The following is a 16134-nucleotide window of genomic DNA, read 5'->3' as shown; positions in this document are numbered from 1 at the left end:
GATTATGTAGACAAAAGACCAGATGAAGAGAAATAAGTAAATGTTAGAGGAAATTCTGCCGTGTAATATTTATAGGACTTCAGCAGAGCTGTTTTTGACATTTACAAAATAACAGAATTGTACAATACAATCTTTATGATTATTTTCTGTTCTGAAATTTTATGCTGAATTAGGTCCAACTTTTAACTCTTACACAGTTGTCCCTTTGTATCCATGGGGAATTGGTTCTAGGATCTCCAAAGTTATCAAAGTCTAAGGATGCTCAAGTTCCTGATATAAAATGGATATAAACTTATATCCAAAGGTTATATGCAAATACTATGCAAAGGTTAAATAACCTTTCCTATACACTTTAAATTATCTCTAGATTACTTATAACACCTAATATGATTTGGATTTGTCCTCTCACTCAAATCTCATGTTGAAATTTAATCCCCAATGCTGGAGGTGGGACCTAGTGGGAGGTGATTAGATCATGGGGGCAGATTACCCTCGGTTGCTGTTCTCATGATAGTGAGTGGGTTTTCGTAGGATCTGGTTGTTTGAAAGTGTGTGGACTCTCCCCTCTCTCTTCCTCCGGTTCTGCCCATGTAAGGCATGCTTGCCTCCCATTCACCTTCCACTATGATTTTAAGTTTCCTGAGGCCTCCCCAGCCATGTTTCCTGTGCAGCCTGCAGAATGGTGAGCCAATTAAACCTCTTTTCTTCATAAAGTACCCAGTCTCAGGTATTTCTTTATAGCAGTGTGAGAACAGATTAATACAATACCTAATACAATATAAATGTTATGTAAATAGCTATACTGTATTTGCATTATTTTTCATTGTTGTAATGTTATTATTATTGCCTTTTTCCTAATATTTTTTGATCCCCAATTGGCTGAATCCACAAAGGCAGAACCAATGGATGAAAAGGGCTGGCTATAAATCTATGTCAATGTGGGAAAAAGGAGCTGAAAACCATGTGTTTACATTGATCATCTTTTGCTTTTTTTTTTTTTTTTTTTTTTTTGGTAAGTGCACTTAACAGGAAATCCATCCTCTTAACAAAATTTTTAAGTTCACAATACAGCATTGTCAACTATAGGGATCGCTACAATTTACTCATCCTGCATAACTGAAACTACACATGCATCAAACAACAACCTCCCACTTACCCTGTCCCCAGGCCCTGGTAATCCTTCTTCTTCTGTTGTCTGTTTATATGAGTTTTACTATTTTAGATATCTCATATAATTGAAATTATGCAATATTTATCTTTGTGTGCCTGGCTTATTTTCTTAGCAAAATGTCCTTCAGGTTCATGCATGTTGCTGCATATGACAGGATTTCCTTATTTTTAAGGTTCAATAATATTCCATTGTATGTACATACAATATTCTCTTTATTCATTCGTATGTCAATGGTCATTTAAGTTGTTTTTACATTTTGGCTATTGTGAATAATGCTTCAATAAATATGGGAATTATAGATACCTCTTCGAGATCCTGATTTCACTCTGATTATGTATCCAAAAGTTGGATTGTTAGATCTTATGGTAATTCTATTGTTCAGTTTTTTTTTTTTAGGAACCTCCATAGCATTTTCCACAGTGGCTATAACAATTTTACATTCCCAAGAACTATGTAAAAGAATTCCAATTTTTTCAAATTCTTGCCAACACTTTTTATCTTTTGTTTTATAACAATCTTTGATTAGCAAAATCCTTACCTAGTATTTAAAATCTTGAAGAAAAGAACCACCATTTCACTTCTTTTTCATCACCTTTCCTTATTAGTTCATAGTGTTTAATAAATAAAGATAGTTTAATTTGACTTGGTTTTCTCAAAATACTTCTTAAAGTAGCAATCTCCATAATTTCTTCCACACTCTGGAGTCTAGAGCTATGGCTGTTAAGTCTAAGTTCTTGGATTAGCCTGATACTCTGGAAAAATAAATGGACTACTGAACTAAAATCTTATTGTTCAGTATTAATTTGGTTTCCTAGCTGACATTGAATGGACTCTTCTTCCAGTGGTTAGGATCTAGCCTTCTAACACCGAATCTAAATTCTGAACAACCCCTATTCCAGTAAATGGAGTTGTAGCTGTTGGCTATTGACACGTAATAAACATTCTCCACATTTAGTGGCCCAAATCAGTATCATTTATTAAGTATACAATTCTATCAATTGGCAATTTGGAATAAGAAGTCCTGCTGGTCTTGGTTAGATTTAGTCATGGATATGTGATCAGCTAAGGATGGGCTGGACAACTTCAGAAAGTATGACTACCCTTGTCCCACAGAGTCCCTTGCTCTCCAGCAAAATTCCTTGAGCTTGTTCACCTGGCAGCAGGAAGGGCTTGAACAGAGCAGGAGGAAGCAGCAAGCTCTTTTGATGTTTAGGCTTGGAACCAGCCCAATATCACTTCGGTGATACTCTGTTGGCTGAAGCAAGCCACAAGCCATGAGGCCAGCACAGACTTAATAGATGGAAAAAAATGCTCCATTTCTCAATGAGAGAAGTGAAGACTCACACTGAACACAGCATAGATACAGGAAGGCAGAAATAATGGTGTCTATTTTTATAATCAGCCTTCTACGTGACATTTTTTCTTATTTTATTTCATGCCTAAAATCCTATCTTGACACCGTGTTCTGAGAGTCCAGGTTCCCCTGCAATGTTGTCATGGCTCAATCTAAATACAAGTCCATTCTCCAAAGCCAGCCTCCATGGTTTGCTTTCCTACCACCTGTGCTGGTAGTTGGCTATGTCAGTTTCGTTTTTCCTTTTATTTTCAGTTGACATGTAATAATTATACATATTTGGGGGATATGGAGTAATATTTGGATACATGTAAATAAGGAATAATGAGCAAATCAGGGTAATTAGCATATTTATCACCTCAACCAATTACCATTTATTCGTATTGTGAACATTCAAAATCCCCTTTTCTAGCTTTTTGAAAATATACAATAAATTACAGTTAACCACATTTGTGCTACAGTACTGCAGAACACCAGAACTCATTCCTCCAACCAAGCGGTAACTTTCTATCTGTGAACCAACCTCTCCCTGTCTTCCTTTCTTCATGCCTTTCCCAGCCTCTAATACCCACAATTCTCTCTACTTCCATGAGCTCAAAATTTCCTTCTTAACTTTTGTATATAAGTGAGAACATGTAATATTTATCTTTCTGTTTCTGACTCAACTTTGTTTAACATAATATCCTCCAGGCTCATCCATGTTGAATGAGAATGGCTATTGTCAAAAAGACAAAAAAATAGCAAATGCTGGTGAGGATGCAGAGGAAAATGATTCCTTATAACGGTTGATGGGCATGTAAATTAGTACAGCCATGATGAAAAACAGTATGGAGGTTTCTTTAAAAACTATAAATGAAACTATCATACTATCCAGCAATCCCTTTACTGGGTATTTATCCAAAGAAAAGGAAATTAGTATATCAAAGGGATACTTGCACCCCCATGTTTATTGCATCCCTATTCACAACAGCTAAGATATGGAAATAGCCTGGATGTCCATCAGCAGATAAATGAGTAAAGAAAATGTATATATACACAATGGAATACTACTCAGCCACAAAAATGACTGGGATGTCAGTTTTTCATTGGATTATTTCACGTTGTGACTTCCTCTGTGTTCCTCCTACCTACCAGGTCACTAACACTCAATGAACACAATTCATTTATATTGTGCAACAGTGATTTCATTTATTCTGTGGATTTTACCCATGTCTTTTGTCTTTCTTATCATTGGATGAGACTCTGTCATCTAACTAGTAGAGGCATACATACAATAAATAAATGGTTGTAAAATGGTCTTGTCATGAAGAAAACAGGGAAGTGTAGGCAGAGAACTTAGAGGGAAAACACAAGCAATGACTAAATAGCTACAACAGAATAAAATGCAGCAGTATCTTTATTACTAAGGTTTTATTGCATTACTGCTTTCCACAGGAGGCAAATAAATCATGAGTTAGCTGGACTGATATCAGTACTGTCAACCACTATTTCCACAATAACATATGAGAGGAATAACAGCCTTGTAGTTTGATTCCTTTAGTAATTCCCAAGTCAAGGTTGAGATGAGATTATGCAGAGTGACCTGGAAATAAGAATCAAACTAGCCTATGTAAGTGCCAAACCAAAAATGCTGCTTCATGGAGTCCTTTTTTTCTCTCAAAGCCCCAAAGAATAAATGTTATCAAATACAGGTTCTTTCATTTGCAGATTGTATAGCAGTTGTCAATTTCAATATGGAAAGGTAGAGGACAGGGAGCTGTGAAAAGCAGCTCTTTCATATTTATGGATGGTTCGGGAGTCTGAACAATTCAGGTCTAATTACATTTTCATCATGGACTCACTTTATCAGAACCTTGTGACCTGAAATATGCCTGCTTAATGGATTTATTGTGGTGAACCAGAGAGTCATTTTCAGCTGGGCCAGAGAGTCATTGATACAAGCTTCAGGGATACAAGTAGATTTTAAACCATTTATTATCCAATGAAGCAAATAGATTTATGGACAATTTAAAGAAGAAATCTGCTAGAGGGAGGGGTTGCAGCTTTTTTCTCTGAACAGTGATTACTGGTTGACTTGGTACCAATTCAGGGTCAAAAATGGAAAGGTAAAACTACCAAATAAAGGCCCCATCAAGAATTAAGATGGTCAAGATCATGTAGCAACACCAAAGTCAGAAAAATTAAAGCCAACGGGGAGAAACGGGAATGCAAGAAACTAACAGGGAAGGCTAGGAGCAAACGCTGACATGTGTTTCCCAGACCCCTAACATAAAAGCAAGCATTTCTCAGGCCCAAACCCTTCATGGTCACTATAGGGCTCATGGAACTCTCATGGTAGGAATGTTAGCAATTTGTTCAAATACAGATCATACTGATTTATATTAGCCACTCAACTAGTACAACCATATGGGTATACCAAAAGCAAATGAAAATCCCAAAATAGATGAAATAATTTGTAAAATTTTTTATGGTTTTCTTTTTAGACATGGATGATTATAAAAGGATGGACACTTTTCTTAAGAACTCTCTAAATTATTGATGGTTTTAATGTAGTTATTTTGTCTCTTTTTCATTTGATAATGAACAATTAGGAAAACACCAGGATTCAAAGAGAAACGAGTCTTCTCACATACCTAAACGAAAACGGTAGTATGCTCCATCGTCTTTCCATTATACACACATATGAGAATTTCTAGTTCAGGATTTTGTCAGTCTAAAACACCCAGTTTTTAGAAATAACATTATTGAACATAATCACTCAAGCCAAACCTATTCCCAACTCAGTGAAAATAAACTATTATCACAAATAAATAAGATACAATAAAACTATGAAAATAACCAAAAACTTGTTAGCAGACCATAGGAAAATGCCTTAAAATTTAAAAAAGAAATTATCAACATAATTTAAATTTCTAGTGTTCCAATCCACGTGTGTATATGGGCTAATTGATTATTATCATTTTTCAGAATCTTAATTTATTTTCCTGTTTGGCTACTGTGTGATGCAAATAAACTTCAAGGAAAAAATGATTTTGTGGTCTTTAATTCAATAGTAGGCACCAGTATCTGATTAAAATGTACTTAAGTAGAATGGTTGAGAAGGAAAGAGTCTGAAGAGGATTTCATTTGAATTATTTATTATCACCATCTGTAAAATATGTCTTTCTTACTTCTTCCTCTTTTTTCACTGTCTGAAACTGACTAATAAATCTACTGGAAATGAGACGTCTTTTGTTTCCTTGTTGGTTAAGTATTGAGTTCATGGTTGAGAGGAATTATTTACTTTCAGATCTATTATGTCCAGGTTAAAGGGTTTCAGACCCATACTGAGAAAAGCATAATGTCCTTAGTCTTTTAAAAATTGTGTTCTTTGATCAGAATGATATGAGTTTGCTTGCTTATGCATAAGAATTAGAAGGGAATGCACAAAACTGGAAATAATATATGTGTTAAAATGGTGAGATTAGTGGAAAGCCTTTCTTCTCTTTTGTCAAGTCATTTTAAAAGCAGTTGGAATATTGATTTGTCAAGAAAAATAAACTCTATTTGTAATATTCTTTAGATGTATAAAAATGATAATTCGTTTATTTCCATTGTCTTAAAGCTATAATTAAGTAATTATATCTTAAAAGAAAATGAAAACCTTGGTATTGCCATAACAAAATTTATAGGCTATACATAATGATAAATAATATAGTTGTAGGCATATACTTTTACCACATTTACCAATAAACTAGATTTCCAAAAACTGCTATAATAACAAATTCCCAAACTCTAAATATAAAAATAGACTCCGATCCAAAAGACTTACCCTTAATTCCTATGTTACAGCCACAGGCTTAACTCTTTTACTTAGAGTCGATTAACCCCTCCAAAGTTTGTTATACCCTGTAAACTGTTTTATCTAGTTTTCCAATCCATGACAGATGATAAGCAGAGACTGAAAGGATTTGGGGAAGGAAGGTGAGTCAGGGGATAATGAAAAATGCAAGAAAAGAAATTGCTGACACTTTGGCCAGGATAAGAGAGGGCTGTATACTAAATCATTACCAAAAAAACAGCAACACCAAAAATATCTAATATTTACCAAGTGTTTCTTTTATATTCGATACCACGACCTAAGTGATTTGCATGGGCGATTTTATTCTAATCCTTGCAACAAATTAATGGGATATATACTATAATTATTTTCATTTTATATATGAGGACTCCAAGGCTCAGAGATGTTAAATAGCTTGCCCAAGGTCACAGAGTTAGCATGTTACAGAGCTGGAATTTGAACCCAGACACTGTGAAGGCTCAAAAAGCAAATGGCTAATCATACTAATGATGTAATTGTACAGGAAAGTATGTATATGTACTTAAAATTATTCATGTTTACAAAATGTAATGTATAAATGTGTGCTTCAGTTAGTAGAAAATCCATGTATGTGGCTACTTAATTCCTAATCAGTAAAGCCTTGCTATTTCTCTCCACTTTCTCACTAATTTTTACTTCTAAGCTAAAATTCAACTCCTGTTGAGTAAAATTAAATGTTATATTCAACAAAATGTACTTACAGTGCCCAGTATTTCTCTTTGTAGACATTTTAAATTCTTTTAAAAATTTCCAGAAATATGATTTCGGTTCTCTCAAGGGTTTTTAATAATGTCTAAGTAGATGTTCTAGTATTAGCTCGTAAAATGCTAAGTCAAAGACTAAAGGTAATTTAGTCTTGAGAACTTTTGAAAGCGTTACATAGTTAAGTCACCTCAGGGCCATAACTATCTGCTAGTTCTATCTTATTATAGGTTTTAAAAAAACACAGTAGTGTTTTCTCTCCTCAGCCATATAAAGAAACTGGCAATAATAAAAAGCACGGTCGTGTTTGTGTAGTTGAGGGTTTTTCAAGCACTAAAGCTTTTCAACACATACCCACCTGACAGGTAAAGCTCTTTGCACATTGGTAGGTTTGTCAAAAGTTATTGCCAAGGGAACCCTTGAGTATAAGGAGTTGACTCATCTCACTGGAGTTGATTTGCTTCAAGCTTTATTGTGTAGAATGGGTAATCTTTCTAACGTGCCATTTGCTCAGAGTTTTCTGCAATATATTCCAACAATTTTGCTACTCCAAAGAGAAAACCAATTGGTTTGGACCTGGTCTGAGTATCTTTAAAAAAAGAGTGTGGGTAAAAAGACTTTCCCTAGTAGAGAAGAACATAACTCACACCCTTATAGAGAAGAGCATAACCCACATTTGGCAAAACATTCCAATTGCTAAACTAAGCATCGTTGGGAAAACAGAGCATGTTTCACTGCTGGAATCAGCATAGTTGGATATGGAAGATTGACATGTAGGTTTGTATTATTTCAATTGGGTTCAACATCTAATTGAAACAGGCATCCAAAGCCAATGAAAAATAATAAAACTTGTTCTTCAAAACAAATTCCAAGGTACATGATCTGACATTTGAGGTGGAAGGGAGGACATAAATAACAAAATTTATTGATAGTATGTGAATGGTTTTTAGCTCATAAACAGGTTTCACCCGTTTATTAGAAAAATACAAGACCTTTAAAAGTTTAAATTTGCTACCATCATTGACATTCATTTTGAGATCAAGGTGAGATATCATTACTTGTACCTAGTACACAGAACTGGGCATCAGAACGACACACGCTTCCCCTTTGGAGCCTCAGGAATCTCCTCTGTAAATTGAGGAAACTGAACTAGTTTGGTGGATTAAATGCTTTTCTTAGCATTAGAAATCTTTATTTACATGTAATCTTATGTTGAAACACACACGCACTCATGCATTGATATGGTTTGACTGTGTCCCCACTCAAATCTCACTTTGAGTTGTAATGATCCCCATGTGTCAAGGGTGAGGCCAGGTGGAGATAACCGAATCGTGGGGGTGGTTACCCCCACACTGTTCTCTTGGTAGTGAACAAGTGTCACGAGATCTGATGGCTTTATAAATTGGAGTTTCCCTACACAAGCCCTCTTGCCTGCCGCCATGTAAAATGTGACATTATTCTTCCTTTGCCTTCCATGATGCTTGTGAGGCTTCCCAAGCCATGTAGATTGAGTTAATTTAAACCACTTTTTCTTTATAAATTACCCAATCTCTGGTATGTCTTTATTAGCAGCGTAAGAACAGACTAATACATGCATACAGACAGACAGACAGACACACACACACACACACACACGCACACAATTGGTTAAATTGGATCTGTGATTGAAGCAGAGTGGATTCATGGAACTCATCCCACTCTATCTTCCCCTAAACATTAAGGAAGCCTCCTAAGAAATACATGGCACAGAGGAAAACCACTAGACTGGATAACCTCAAAGGTTTATGATTCTGTCATTTTTGTTGCTGCCTGTAATATGGATCTGTTGTGAAATGAGAACCCCACATCTGCATAGAAAAAACTGTTGGCCACAAGTAACTTGTGTAAAAAAACAGGCAGTCATTTTTATTTCAGTTGCCACCTTTGAAGCACCATAACTTTGGGGATTGAATTATCCTTCTGAATCATAGTTGCAGCTAATAACTTTTAAGTCTTTTTGTTTGTTTTTCAAATTTAAGGGACTGTCACCTGTTACCACAGCATAACTTAAATTCTCTCAGGAAGGCACAAAACCCCTGAAACTAATTTATGCTTGCAGCTATACTTGCTTACAGAAACAACAGTCAGATGCCAATAACCAGGAACCACCCACAGGACAAGCTAAGCCCAGAAATGCTGCCTTCACCTGAACTTCTGCCTCAGTGCAAGACCTGACCTGATTTCTTGCCTCATTCTCATAACCAGCATTTCCATCCAATGAAGAGAAATGTACCTTGCTGGGTGCAAAAAGTGCCAATGCAAAAGAAAAATGCAAGACTGCACATACTTAACCCCTCCTGGAAGAATAAACTTTTTTCAAGGAATCCCCACCCCTGTCTCCACCTACCTGCCTAAAAGCCCTTAAAAATCCCCCTTTAATTCCAGGGAGAAGGTACTTTGAGCATTAGCTCCCCTTCTCCATTACTTGATCAATGAATGGAATTTCTGCACTGTTTTGCCAAACCTGGTCTCCTTACATTAGTGTGAAAGGCACCAGGCAGGGGGAAAAAAAAAACCATCAGGGTCAAGCGAGGTCCTTTGAGGGTCAGTTGATAACGGGACTACATGATTTTTTGTTTGTTTGTTTGTTTTGAGACCGAATCTAGTTCTGTCGCCCAGGCTGGAGGGCAGAGGCACGATATCGGCTCACTGCAAGCTCCGCCTCCCTGGTTCATGCCATTCTCCTGTCTCCTGCCTCAGCCTCCTGAGTAGCTAGGACTACAGGCGCCCACTACCACGTCTGGTTTATTTTTTGTATTTTTAGTAGAGACACGGCTTTACCGTGTTAGCCAGGATGGTCTTAATCTCCTGACCTTGTGAACCGCCCGCCTTGGCCTCCCAAAGTGCTGGGATTAAGGGCGTGAGCCACCGGGCCGGGCAAGATTTTTTGTGGTTTTTAATTCACATCAAGACATTCTATTAAATTTAGTAATGTCTTCCAAGAGTTTTCTCAATGCTCTTCAGCTCAGCTTCTCCAGAACTTTCATACAAAATGAAAATAGTTTTGCTGATTATAGGTAGTAATAAGCTATAGGGAAGAGTACAGCTCTCTGGCCTGAAAAGGGATTTTTTTTTCAAAAAAAAAAAAAAAAAACATAAAACAGAAGTTGTGCCATGGGATTAGCAAACTGGATGGATATCAATTCTCATTAGATATTTATTAAAAATGCCTGGGGCTCTTTTAAAACCTACCAAGCACTCAAGCTCTGCTCACCCCAGACAAATTAAATCTGAGTCTCTGAAGGTGTTCTGGTAGATAGGTGTTCTGTTTTATTTTCTTTGCTTGTTTTTCACAGAAGTTCTAATTTTAGAATTATGTACCTTTACAAAAAGTTTCAAAGTTCGGAGAATTCTTATATACCCCATACCCAATTTCCCCTATTATTACCATCTAATATTAATAGTTTTTTGTTTTTTACAGTTAATAATTCAAAAGTCATATATTGTTATTAACTAAAGCCCATACTTGATTCAGATGTTTTTAGTTTTTTTTTAATGTCCTTTTTCTGTTCTAGGATCTCATCCCACATACCACATTACCTTTAATTATTATGTTTCCTTAAGTTCCTCTTGGCTGTAACAGTTTTTCATACTTCTTTGTTTTTGATGACCTTGACAGTTTTGAGGAGTGTTGCTCACGTACTATGTAAAATATCCCTTAATTGGGACTTGCCTGATGTCCTTTCTCATGATTAGATTGAGGTTACAGGTTTTTAGGAGGAAGACTGCAGAGAAAAAGTGCCATTCTTATCACATCACATCAGGAATAAATGACATGTACATGACATTATTGTTGATGTTGACCTTGATCACCTACTTAGCTGAGGCGGTGTTTGTCAGATTTCTTCACTGTAAGGTGCCCTTTCTTCTTTTGTATCCAGCACTTTCTAGAAGCAAGTTATTATATGCAACTCACAATTAAGGGAAGAGTAGTGATATTCCAACTCCTCGAGGGGGAAATACTTACATAAATTATTTGGAATTATTCTAATTGGGAGACTTGTCTATTCTCCCCACTTATTTATGTACGTATTCAATCATTGATTTATATCCACATGGGCTCAAAAATATTGACTTTATACCTTGGACTATACTCCAGTATTAAGCTATTTATTTTGCTGCTCAAATTGTTTCAGCTTTGACCATTGAGAACTATTTTTGTTGGCTTTTGTGTCCCCTTTATATGCTTCCATCATTTTGTTTTTTAAACACCAGCCAGGCACATCTTGTGTATTCCCTGCCCCAACCTTAGAAGCAGCCGTTTCTCCAAGAAGCCCAGGTTCCTTTTATTGGAGAATGGAACTGGAAACCACTATCTGGGCACTTAGTGTGCTCACTGCTTCTGGGGTGTTAGTGGTGCTTCTAAGACTTGTCAGTAGACAGAACTAGAAAATATATTGTATGTTTATTGCAGCACTATTTATGATAGAAAAGATTTGGAACCAACCCAAATGCCCATCAATGATAGACTAGATTAAAAAAAAAAAAAAAGTGGCATATACACACCATGGAATACTATGCAGCCATAAAAAAGAATGAGTGCATGTCCTTTGCAGGGACATGGATAAAAGCTAGAAGCTGTCATTCTCAGCAAACTAACACAGGAACAGACAGACAAACACTGCATATTCTCACTCATAAGTGGGAGTTGAACAATGAGAACACATGGACACAGGGAGGGGCACACCACACACTGGGGCCTATCAGGGGGTAGGGGACAAGGGAAGGGAGAGCATTAGAACAAATGCCTAAGGCATGTGGGGCTTAACACCTAGATGATGGGTTAATGGGTGCAGCAAACCACCATGACACATGTATACTTATGTAACAAACCTGCGCATTCTGCACATGTATCCCAGAACTTAAAGTAAAATAAAAAAAATTAAAAATTAAAAATAGTTTTAAAAAAGAAAATATACATTGGCACTATTAACCTCACATACATATCTACATTAAAATTAACCTGAATTCGTACTGATGTTTCCTACTTGGATCCATTACTACGTGGACCATTGTACTTTTTTCCCCTTGCCCATCTATAACCTCCCACTCCAACAGTGAGAAATCTGGCACCGTTCAGCATCTATTTAAACACTTGTTCAACTCTATATACAAGTACAGTGGTTCCAGAAGTGTTAGACTGTGCTTTTGTAGGAAGTAACTTCACCAGTTAGAATGCAGTGCTTATGCACACTTCCTGTTGCCTTCAGTCTCAGTGTACTCAATTCCAAAAAACTTAGATTAGCACCTTGTTTCTCTGCCTCCTTCAGTAGGGTTATGCATACTTTCGTAATACAGTTAGATTCCCTAGTCACAGTCTACATTCCATCTTACAACCCTCTGACCTCCTTAATTGATTTTTCAAATTTACATACATTAAAGTTCAGCATTTGAGCTGTAAATTATGTGGGTTTTGACAAGTGCTTAGTATCAAGTATACACCACTAAAATGTAGCAATGGTGCTTTCTGGAAGCTTACCATGATATTCTAGTGTTCATCTAGCATTAGGAACCACTAGACTTTTCTGCCAAGTTCAGGTTCAGATGTGTCCAACTTTAGTTTTTGTGTGAGCAGGATCGAGAAGACTGGTGTGTTTCTTACTGAGTAAACTGGCTAAGTTAGTTAACCTTTTTGCCCAGGTAATGTATCCTCACGTGGAGTCTCACAATAGCTGCCTCAAGAGTTGTTACAGGAATTAAATTGATTGATAAAGATAAAGCACAGTTTAAGTGTTGAGAAACAGTAGGTATTTAGTTAATGTTAGCCATTATTTTATTGGATGTCCTCATAGTTTCTTAACATGACTCGCAAAGAAAAAATTCAAAAAGCAAGGGCAAGAAAGCAGAGAGAAACAGAGAGAGAGAGGGAGACAGAGAGAGAGAGAGAGAGATCTTTTCCTTTTGCTTTCTGACTTTCATGCATTCTAGATTAGACATTTACTAGGTTGCTTCCCCATAGAATCATTTGCGGTTATATAACAGTCCTAATGTCCAGTCTGCCCTCAGAATAATTAAGTTAGAATTTCTGATGGTGGTGGTGGGGTAGAGAAAATAGCTTCAGTAGTTTTTAAAAGATCCCCAGGTGATTTCAATGATGTCATAGTTTGGGCTGTTTAAACAAATATATCACAAACTGGGTGGCTTAAACATTTATTTCTCACCATTATGGAGGCTGGGAAGTCTCAGATCAAGTTGCTGGCAGAGCTGGTAGCTGGTGAGGGGAGATTCTTGGTTTGTTTTCTTGTTCTATCTTCACCTGGCTGAGAGGAGAGAAAGAGGAAGTGAGCTCTCTCTCTCTCTTTATGAGGGCACTAATCCCATTCATGAGGGCTTTACTCAAGACCCAATCTCCTCCCTAAGGACCCACATTCAAATACCATCATAGTGGTGATTAGACATCAACATATGAATTTGAGGAGGACATAAACTTCCATTCTATAGCAAATGTGAAGCCAAGTTTGAGAACCACTGAACAGAGCAGACAAGTTGTACCTTTACTACAATTTCTCCAGATTCTCTGACTCATGGCTTTGAAAAAGACTCCAGAATATGACCAGAAAGAGCAGCTTGGTTGAATGTGCACATGAAGCTTAGAAAAAGAGTATCATAGCTGTGATGAGTAATTTTCGTTGTGTTTCCAAATCCAATTCTCAGCACTGTATTTCATTTGATTAGTTCAATACAGTGAAGGTGAGGGCAACTTAAGTGTGTTTATCTCCCTCGGGTCTTCCTGATCAAATTTCTGACTTGCTCTCTCTTTCTTCGTTGTTTTCTGTTCCAGATAGTGGCTTTCCCCACTCTTGATGGCATGTGTTTATGCCTTAATGATTGGAGGTATAGCATTTCATTTGCACCTGGTCATTTCACCTTGTTTCATGGTGAGCAGGTATATAAAAACCTACCTCCGAAGACTGAGAGGCAGCTGAGAGACCAAAGAAAGAAGCTAACAAATCCAGTTTCTCAGAAAGAAAATATTCAAGAGGGGCTTACAAACCAAAGGAATGTCTTGGGTGGACTGGAGATTGTAGATCTCAGCTCCAGCCCTCCAGAAAATTTTCATTTCTGTAGAAGTTTTTAGGGTAAAACCTATAAAACTGGTCACATCTCAGGCTTGCTTGTTACTGAGGAAGTTGGATAAGCAGCATCTTTCTGAGGGGTGATTTATGCTGTAGGCATTGTTTTAAGACCCTGCTGAAGAACAGCTTGATATGCAGAAGTGAAATGTCTGTCGTCATCATGGTTTCTTTTCAAAACAGCGTCACTCTTGCCATGCCACAGGCTGCTTTCCTGCACACCTGTCTGGGGATGATATGAATATATTTCTTTCCCTCTGCTTTTCTTTCCTTCCGTTTCTTCCTCTCCTTTCCTCAGCATTTCCCAAACTATGTTCAAATAATTTAGTTTAATGTGAGATGTTAAAAGCCATATTGAAAAAGAGGGCTACCATAATCAAATACCCTTTAGAAAATACTGTATCCTCTGTCATCTGCAGCACATATTAGCATGTTAAAGACAAGGTGATGTTTGTTAATGACGTAAGTTGATTTACATTAAATTGTCCATACACATTTTTTGAGGAATATTTTTGGAGGTGGTGAGAGAAAGATGAATATTTCATATAAAAAGTTTTAGTCCATGCTGCTACAGAGTAAGAAATACTTATTTACTTATATAAAATACATAAGTTTACTCCTTTTTCTACCTGATGTAGTTTGATGTCATTTAAAATGTGAAGCTCCTTACACTCAAAATCCTATTCCAAACTGCTTCATAGACTTAGAATCACATTAAAATTTGACAATCATAGTTTTAAATATTCATGTATTCATATTCAAGCCTGGCATGGTGGCTCATGCCTGTAATCCTGGCAATTTGGGAGACCAAGGTGGGCAGATCACTTGACCCCAGGAGTTTGAGACCAGCCTGGGTAACCTAGTAGAGACCTCATCTCTACTAAAATTCAAAAGACTTAGCTGTGTATGATGGCTCATGCCTGTAGTCCCAGCTACTTGGGGGACTGATGCAGGAGAATCACTTGAGCCCGGGAGGTCAAGGGTGCAGTAAGCCATAATCATGCCATTGCACTCTGGCCTGGGCAATAGAGTAAGACCCTATCTCTCTCTCTCTCTCTCTCTCTCTCTCTCTCTCTCTCTCTATATATATATATATATATATATATATACACACACACACACACACATATATATCATATTCAAAATTCAGTAACTACCTGCCACTTTTCAGGCACTTGTATGTATTGATTCATCTTATTGATTCTTTACATCAACCATGTAAGATATTATTCTCTTATAAGGAGAGGACAAAAAAGACAAAGAAATGGAATTATTTGTCTAAAGCAGGATTCTTCACCTTGATGCTGTTGATATTTTGGGGCACATAAGTCTTTGTTGTTGAGGAGCCATCATGTGCACTGTAGGATGTTTAGCTGCATCCCTGGCCTCTACCATCACATGACAGTAGTGACCCTCTTTCCCCCCCGCAAGCTGTGACAATGAAAAGACCTCTACACATTGTTAAATGTTCTCTGTGGAGCAAAAGTACCCCATCAGTCGAGAACCATTGGTCTAAACCCATGCAACAAGTAAAATGCCAAATTCAGTGCTTTTAGTTTCCTTTCTAGACATTTATCTACTTCTCAAAGGCAATGCCCTTATGGTTCAAGACCCATCACGCATAATCACTTGCCATGCCCCTTCTAAAATGCCATTATCTTTATGACATGATGCAGTATCTCCTACTGGTTAGCCCAGCCAGTGCAAATGACCTTAGACTGAGTTCCATTCTCATGTAAAAACTTGATGTGGGCTAGAGGAACAAATGAGAGCCACAGGCTCTTGTCTTGAAAATGTGTGGTAGGGTGTAAATTGGAATGTCCAAATGAATCCTTGTGGCTGCTAAAACAGATGGTAGGTCTGTAATTTTGTCTCTGGATATAGAGCAGGACACTATTATTGGAGCTCCACAGTACGGTAACCTCCTAGAGTATGT

The 16134-nt window shown here is 37.1% G+C and overlaps 1 long non-coding RNA gene across 1 annotated transcript in view; it reads left to right on the top strand.

The window, feature by feature from the left end:
- LOC105477637 (uncharacterized) overlaps nucleotides 1-16134 on the top strand; it is a 165825-nt gene that overhangs the window by 69320 nt on the left and 80371 nt on the right. The window lies entirely within an intron of this gene.

Source organism: Macaca nemestrina, chromosome 2 (genome assembly GCF_043159975.1).
Source record: "Macaca nemestrina isolate mMacNem1 chromosome 2, mMacNem.hap1, whole genome shotgun sequence".
Taxonomy (NCBI): Eukaryota; Metazoa; Chordata; class Mammalia; order Primates; family Cercopithecidae; genus Macaca; species Macaca nemestrina.
This window is presented reverse-complemented; position numbering and strand designations above follow the sequence as displayed.